General features: G+C 37.5%; 1 protein-coding gene across 7 annotated transcripts in view; it reads right to left on the reverse strand.

Annotated features, from left to right (window-relative positions):
* The window catches only part of Cspp1 (centrosome and spindle pole associated protein 1), a 135391-nt gene that overhangs the window by 124480 nt on the left and 2446 nt on the right, over positions 1-8465 (reverse strand). For 6 of the 7 annotated variants that reach the window (XM_033760626.1, XM_010611468.3, XM_010611469.3 and 3 more), the window contains exon 1: positions 5545-5581. The exons of the other annotated variant lie outside the window; for it this stretch is intronic. The gene's annotated coding sequence lies outside the window, so the exon portion shown is untranslated. Of the gene's footprint in view, positions 1-5544; positions 5582-8465 lie in introns of those variants that run through there. 7 annotated transcript variants of the gene reach the window in all.

Here is an 8465-nt window from a genome sequence, read left to right on the forward strand (position 1 = left end):
CTATCATTTTTTTTTTTTTTTTTTTTTTTTTTTTTTTTTTTAGTACCAGGGATTGAACTGGGGTCCTTGTGCTTGCAAGGCAGGCCACAGAACTGCTGAGCTAAATCCCCGGCCCTAAATAATCTAATTATGATAACCATCATAAATACACCTGCCTGATTCCTCTCCCAACTCCCCAGAAAAGACTACAACACTTTGAAGAAAATTTTTAAAAATTTTAATCCTTGAGCCAAAGTATTTTTTCAGAGATAAATACTTTGATTATTTGGAGATAATTTCTAATTTACAGGAAGATTACAAAAAACCAAGAACACCATGTACTAGCTATTAATTCCATATTGGTAAGATTTTGCTCCACTTGCCTTATATTTGCTTGTGCCCATAAGGTCATTCTTTATATATACATGCAGTTTTTCTAAAATTATTCAGAGGGTGAATTACATATCTCACAGCCCTTTACCCTAAACTCTCCAGTGTGCATTTCTTAAGAATGGGCGGAGAATGTAGTTTAGTGATAAAGTGCTTCCTTAACAGGATGAGGCATGGGTTAGATTCCCCAGCACGCCCTGGAGATCTAAAAGTAGAATTGGGTCATATTCTTACAGAATCACAACATAATTATCAACTTCAGAAACACTGATTTTTTAATCTAATCTATTTTCCAAGTTCCAATTTTGTCAACTGACCCAATAATGGCCCATGCAGTAACTTTTTCTCTCTCTCCAGCTCAGGATCCAGTCTAGTTGAGGTACTGCAGTTTACTGTTGTTATATGTCTCTTCAGCCTTTAATGTGGAACATCTCCAAAAACCTTCCTTTGTGTCTCATGACATTAAGTCTTTTAATACAACCCATCCACTAACCACCTTTTTTAATAGAATATTCCTCATTTGAGGATTGCCTGATGTTTCCTAATGACTAAGTTCAGGTTAAACATTCTTACCATGAATACACTTAACTGCATCATTCTCAAAGTGTCAACAGCAGAGAGACATATATATACCTGCTTCTACCAGTGAAGCAATTATTGATCACCTAGTAAAAATGTCTGATTTCTTCTGAACTCTTGTTACAAAAAGCATTCCGTTTGGGGATATTTTTAGACTATGCAAATACTTTACTCCTAATCAACATGTGTTCCTAGATTTACATTTTCTTTCCTTTTTTCTTCTTCTTCTTTTTCTTTTGAGATAGTCTCAGTCCAGTCCAGGACAGCCATGAACTAGTCATGCAGCCCAGTCTGGTCCTAAACTCTCAATTCTCCTGCCTCAGCCTCCTGAAGGCTAGGATCACAGGCATGTGCTACCATGCCCCGCTATACATTGGCAACTCTTGGTTGGTCCGATCTGATTCTATATGGCTACAAAATATTAGATTTTAATACCACCATTCTATACTCTACACTCTTATCAGTCAGCACTTTCATTTTATTGTAAACAAGAGTCTTTCCCTTTATCCCCTTTACGGGTTTATTATTAATATGGAATTCCTTTTGTTAATAAGCCCTGGAATTTAAACACTGATTAACTACATTTTAACTGAGAAATAATTTATATTTTTAAAAATTCATTCATTTTAGTCAGTGGCTCCAGTGAGTTTTAATGAATTCATAGTTGTTCAAGTGTCATCACAATTATATTTTATAAATATTTCCATCATCCCAAGAAGTTCCCTCATACTGCCTTGCAGTCATTCCTTACTCCCATCCCCAACTTGGGAAAACTATCTCTTTTCCATTTCTACAGCTTTGCCTAATCTAGTAATTTCCTAAAACTGGTATGTAGTCTTATCTGGCTTCTTCTACTGTTTCTGAGATTTATATTTGTAGTCATCTACCAAAGTACACATCTATGTAGACTTCTATTACTAAGTAGTTTGTTGGCTTTTTATTGCTAAATTATACTCTATCACATGGAAATGGCACACAAACATTTGGGTTGTGTCCATTTTGGCTTTTTATGAATAATGTTGTGATGAACTTTTATATACAGGTTAAAACTGCTGAGTCACATAAATTCTGTTAATATATTGAGGATGTTCCTAAAAGTATACTCAATATATTAATTTATATTCCAATCAGCAATGTATGAGGGTTACAATTTCTATATAACCAAAGCTTGCTATTTTCGTTCTTTTTTATCTTGGCCATTCTACTGGGTATGTAGTAATATTTCTATGGGATTTTTGTTTTGCTTTGTTTCTTATGGTACTGGAGACTGAACTCAGAGATATATCACCAGCCCATTTCATTTTTTAAGATAGGGTCTTGCTAGGGGCTGGGGATTTGGCTCAGTGGTTCCGCTGCTTGCCTTGCAAGCACAAGGACCCAAATTCGATCCCTGGTACAACCACAAAAAAAAGGCAGGGTCTTGCTAAATTGCTGAAGTGCCCAGGCTGAGCTCAAACTTGCAAACCTCCTGCCTGAGCCTTCCAGTGTTGAGATTACATGTATGCACGAGCACACCCAGCTCTATATGGTTTTAATCTGCATTTCTCTAATGACTATGCTATTGAGTATGTCTTCCTGTGCTTATTTATCACTCATAAACTCATACATATAGTCATTGGCTAAGTGTCTATTCAAATGTTCTGCCCATTTTAATAATCATATTGTTTTCCTCTTACTGGATTGCAAGATTTCTTGATATTTACTTTATACAAATCAATCCACTATCAAATATGTTTTTAAATATTTTTCCCAGTCTGTGGTTTGTAAGTTTTCTTAACAGTTAAAGTATTTCATTTTTATCAAGGCCAATTTATTAATTTTTTGACAATTTTTAAGCTGTTTGAGCTTTTTGGGCCATCAAAGAAATCTTTGCCTAGCCCACTATGTTCTTTTGTTTTCTTTTAGAACTTTTTACATTTCTTCTCTCAATTTAAGCCTATGAGCCATTTAAGGTTAATTTTTAGAATGTAGAAGAGTCAGGTTCAATTTTTTTTCAGTATATGACTATAACATTATTCAGGCATTTTTTTTTATATAGTACTGGGGATAGAACCCAGAGTTGCCCTACAACACTGAGCTATATCCCAAGCCCTTTTCATTTTCAGACAGGGTCTCAATAAATTGTCTAGACTGATCTCGAAATCTTGATTTTGATCCTCTTGGCTCAACCTTCAGAGTAGCTATAAACCAGGTGTAGCAGAAATCTATAATCGCAGCACTCTGAGATGCTGAAACAGAAAAATAGTACGTTTGAGCCAAGCAGCTCTCTTAGTAAGAGCCTGGCTCAGAATAAAATATTAAAAAAAGGTTTGGAGATGTAGATGAGTACAAAGGTCCTGGGCTCAATACCCGGTACCACCACCAAAAACAAACAAACAACCAACCTCCTGAGTAGCTGCGATTATAGGCATGAACCACCACACCTGGCTCCAGAACCATTCTGGGGTTTTGTTGGGGGAGGGAGGTGTTTGTTTGTTTTGAGACAGGGACTCACATTTGTTCAAGCTGGCCTCAAAATAACAGCAATACTTCTTGCCTCAACCTCCCAGGTGCTGGGATTATGGGCATATGCCACCATACCAGGCCAACACCATTTTTTTTTTTTTAAAGACTACTCTTCTCACTGAAACTAGAATTTTTCTAAACCTATGTTTTCCAAAACCTCATCAAATTTTGTGGCTAACTGGATATGTGAGAAGAAGCCACTAGTGACCAACATGTTAAATTTTAGAAACAAACTGCATGGAATCCTGCCTGAAAATAAGTCAATTTGGCTAACCAGGAAAGGTTTGGTTTTTAAAGATTAAGTTGAATCTGTTGAGATGTGCTAATGAAAATTTCCAGCAAATGGGTAGACACTCAAATTCAAGGAAATGAACACAGTAGAGATGCTTACTTAAGAGTTAACTATTTTAAACATAATAGTTAAGACCCTAGTGAGTATAAGCAATAACCCAGAAATAAATGCTGGGCAGTGTTTACTTGCAGAGGTGACAGAATAACTGAAGCTGGGGAAAAGTACATAGAAGGAATAATTAAAAGAAAGATATAAAAAAAAAAAACCAGGTCAATATACTTAGTGGAGGAAAAAAGGGAAGAAATTTTAAAAAACTGATAAATAATTTCAAATGCAAAAGATTTAAAGAAAAAAAGTGTCTAGTGATTTTAACATTTGGGAAATGAGAATTTGTAAAAATGTAGAAAAGAATGCTTTACCAAAAGCAGTATGTTAAGCTGCCTATAATCCCAGCTACTTGGGGCTAAGGCAGAAAGATCACACGTTCTAGACCAGCCTGCACAATTTAAAGAGATCCTGTCTAAAAAAAAAATAAAATAAAATAAAATAAAAATTAAAAAGGCTAGGGATATAGCTCAGTGGTAGAGCACATCTGAATTTCATCTCCAATAACAGAAAAAAAAAGCTGAAACTGTTATCAATAAAGCAATACATAATGTAAACTTCATGCCATTACTTCCAAAAAGAACATTAATTTTAAAGTATAGCTTTACAAAATTGTATCCCAAACCAACAAAAGTTAATATATCTCAGCCACTGTTAATTAGCTAATTGTCACAAAAACTTCTCCTAGTAAATATTCAAAATTCAGGTTAAAAAAAAAAAATCCCTTCTTGGGCCAGGGATTTAGCTCAGTGTTTCCACTGCCTGCCTCACAAGCACAAGGACCAGAGTTCAATCCCCAGTAGCAAAAAATAAATAAATAAAAATAAAAATCATTTCTTGAAATTGTAATTTTCTTAAATATATATGACAGAAATAAAAGCGATGACATAATGCTTATATTTTACTATAGGATATTACACAGAACTTAAGCAGAAATGCCACTGTTATGGTTTAGATCTAGAGAGTCACCAAAAGTCTCAAGTGTTCAGAGTGGGGCTTTTGGAAGGTGACTGTATTTTGTACTACAGCTGACTAGTAGGTGGGCCATGGTTGCAGGTGAGTTACTGAGGGCAAGACCTGGAAGGGTACATCTCCCTTCCGGGGTCCTCTCTCCTATCTCTGCTCCCTGGCCACCAAGACCTGAGCAGCTTTCCTCCACAGCAGGTCCTTCTACCATGCCAACAATGGACTAAAACTTCTTAAACTGTGAGCCCAAATAAGCCTCTCCTCCTTTAAATTGTGGATGTCAGGTATTGTCTCTGAAACAATTACAGAGACTAAGACAATTCTTAATCTAAAAAAACAAACAAACAAAAAAAGCTTCTTCCACACTGAAGAAATGCTAATATAATCCTATTAGCAATTATTAATTTAGGATCCTCATTTAAATGTTGATTAACCAGAATTTGAAAGCTCTCCCTCTTGAATTTATTAATACTTCTATTTTTTCTTTACTATCAATTATTACAAATTCTACAATTGCTTTTAAGTAATAGTAACCATGGTAATAAAATACAATTTTAAACCATGGTAGTGAGTACAGCACATGCCATTACTAAAATGTGAGCTAGACGGACAGACAGATAAAATATCATATAACCCCAGTACTGAGGCTACAGAGCTACACCCCTAACCCCCCCTCTTTTTTTTTTTTTAATTTTTTGAGATGTAGCCCAGGCTGGCCTTGAACTCACCATACAGCTTATGCTGGCCTCAAATTCACCACAATCCTTCTGCTTCAGCCTCCCAAGTGCCTATGTACAAAATACAATAAAATTGTCTAAACTTAAGGATTAAATTACCAGAAAAATCAGGTGAAAGAAGCTTAATTGAGGTTATTTTCCTGACACTCTACACTGTAAAAACTCATAACTTTTTTCAGAATATTATTAACAGATATTTTCCCAAGTATTACTAATAAGTAATTACACGGTATGTAAATAGTTTTCAGTATTACTGAAAGACCCAGATTTTGAAACCCATTTCCATCATTTATTGATTCAATGTGATTGCCATGTCAGGCATATTCCTTTTCTCTCTATGCCTAAAATTTCTCATCTATAAAATGAAAACACAACTCCAAAGTTGCATTAATAAGTATGGCACAGAATCTGACACCTAGAAATCACTAAATTATCTATTTGTTAATTACGGCTATATTTCCATAGTCATTATGTGTATAACCATTCACTTTTTAAAAATAAAGTGGGGCTGGGTATTTAGCTCAGTGGCACTGCATCTGCCTCACAAGCACAAGGTCCTGATTCCATCCCTGGTACCAAACAAATAAATAAATAAAAAATAAAAATAAAGCCTCCTCCAGCTGATGATGTAACTAGCTCAGTATGGAGTACCTATTTGGCATGCTTGAGTCTCTTGGTTCAGTCCCCAGCACTTAAAAAAAAAAAAAAAGGCAAGCTTCCAAACACAGCACTTTTAAATCATGTTTAGGCCACTAGTGCTTATTATATGAATAAAAATATAAGAAGAGCATAACTTATCCATTCTTCTAAGTCTAGGCCAATCCGAAACAAAAAGGTCCCAGAAAAAATGAGTACGTTCAATTCCTTCCCTCAATTTCATAAATCACAAAGAGGAGGGAAATGTTGCTCCTCGTCTTCTCCTTCTCCAAGTATACACTGTCAATAGAAATAGAAAATACTGCCTTCTTAAAGTAGGACGTTGTGCTACATGCTAGGGGGATAAGATGAATAAAACATGATTCTTGCCATCAAATTTAGATAAATTTAATGCCCCAGGCCACAGTGACTCACAGTATAGCTAGACAAGCAAGGGTTTAGGGGTTGGGTGTGAGACACAGGATCCAATGGAGATATTAAGAAAACAACGTCAATACATCTGGAACTCAGAATAAAATCCAGTCTGAACACAAAGATTCAGCAGTATTTAAAATTAATCGTTAAGCTGTGAAGAGGCTGCCTGGGGAAAAAGACACTAGAATAAAACAGTACCAAAGACTGATTATTTTAGGAAGTGATAACATCTAGGATGGGGTGGGAGAAGAGCCTGTGAAAGAACCCTAGAAGAGGGAGGTAAAAGGTGACCAGAAAAATGTTTCTCGCTTATTCATCTGGAGGTCTTCCCAGCAAATTAAAGGTTTTTAATCTTTTCTCCTGGTAGATGACAGACACATAAGCAATTTAAATCCCATGAGTACACCCAAAGTTTGACAAATCCAAATACTGCCAAGAAGCAAATCCAGTACAACATATGTTGTTGGGGCAAAGAGAAAGAGTTTGAAGGACAAAGGAGGATACAAAGAAAGAGTGAAAAACTATACTAAAAACCATCTTGAGGTCTTCTAGCAGATAATACTTCATTTATTAATGGTGACTAAAGGCAGCAGCATACATTGCTTTTGGGTTATGCAAATTTGCCCAAACACCAGGATGTTTGGGATGTCAGGATGATGTTAAAAAGATAATCTGAAATTTAAGTTTGTAATAGTTAAATATATATCTGAAAACCTCGTTTCCAGGACTTATCTAAAATGGTTAAATTCCTGTTTCAAAATGCCTTTCTAAATCCACCAACTCCCTTGTCTTGGTCTAGGAAATCTGAAAAGTGGAGCCTTTCAACAGATACTGTACTTAACCACCAGAAAATCATAGAAGAATAAGGAGAAAATGAAGCATCTTACAGGTTTCCAAGGGATTCCTTTTTGCTTGTCCACATGACAAGCTATTTTTTCATATAAAATAGAGCCTCTCGGGATGCTTTTAGGTCCTTGGATTTTTCAGTGTTTGAAAACTTGATGACAGAACACCTCAGCATTCATTCTTTTCCCAAATCTAATTAAATTTTTAATCCTGTAACCTTGAAAACCAGGATTAAAACTCAAAAGATGAGTCTCATGGCTAATATTTAATGAAAATTGGATTAAAATTCCAGATAAGAATCCGAAGTTTTAAAAAAGAGTTTCAAGCTCAAGAGGCCAAGCAACCACGGGGGGGGGGGTACCTACTAGCACCAACCTAACAGGGGGATAAGGTGAAGACTTTTACTTACAAAGCATAGCGCTAGGAGCAGTGCCTGGGCGCACAAGTACGCAACCGTTAAATATTAACCCTTCCCGAGAAGAGGACAGACGCTCAGGAAGGCTTAGCCTAGCTGCTGCGGCCAGGCCTCTGCGGACGTAGGGCGCACTGGTCTCCGGGTTCTAGGAATGGTTGACTCTAGAAAGCGTCAGCGCGTTGTCAGGCAACCGGTTCTCAACAACACCCGCCTGGGCGAAGACAGCAGTAGCCCGGGACTCTAGACCATGTAACCAGGGCACCGACTGCAGCCGGCAGGTGCAAGACCCCTACTCACCTGCAGGAAACCCTGGTCTTTGTGTCACAGGCACCACCCCCGGAACAGCTGCCGGGAGTTCGCCGTCCAGCGCTGTAACTCGGGCACAGCTAGGCGGCCTCCCTACCCCATCATCAAGGAACCTGCACCCAAACCCGGTAACCCCTCAGCCGCCGCCCAGAGAGGCGGCCAAGATATCCAGAACCTCAACCTCAGTGACTCCCGGACCTCCCACGTACTGCCCAGCGGCTTCAGACCCCCACCCGGAACCCCCAACTCCAGCGTCTGTAACCCCGGGACCCCG

The sequence above is a fragment of the Fukomys damarensis genome, unplaced genomic scaffold (assembly GCF_012274545.1).
Source record: "Fukomys damarensis isolate Sample0158 unplaced genomic scaffold, DMR_v1.0_HiC HiC_scaffold_5, whole genome shotgun sequence".
NCBI lineage: Eukaryota > Metazoa > Chordata > Mammalia > Rodentia > Bathyergidae > Fukomys > Fukomys damarensis.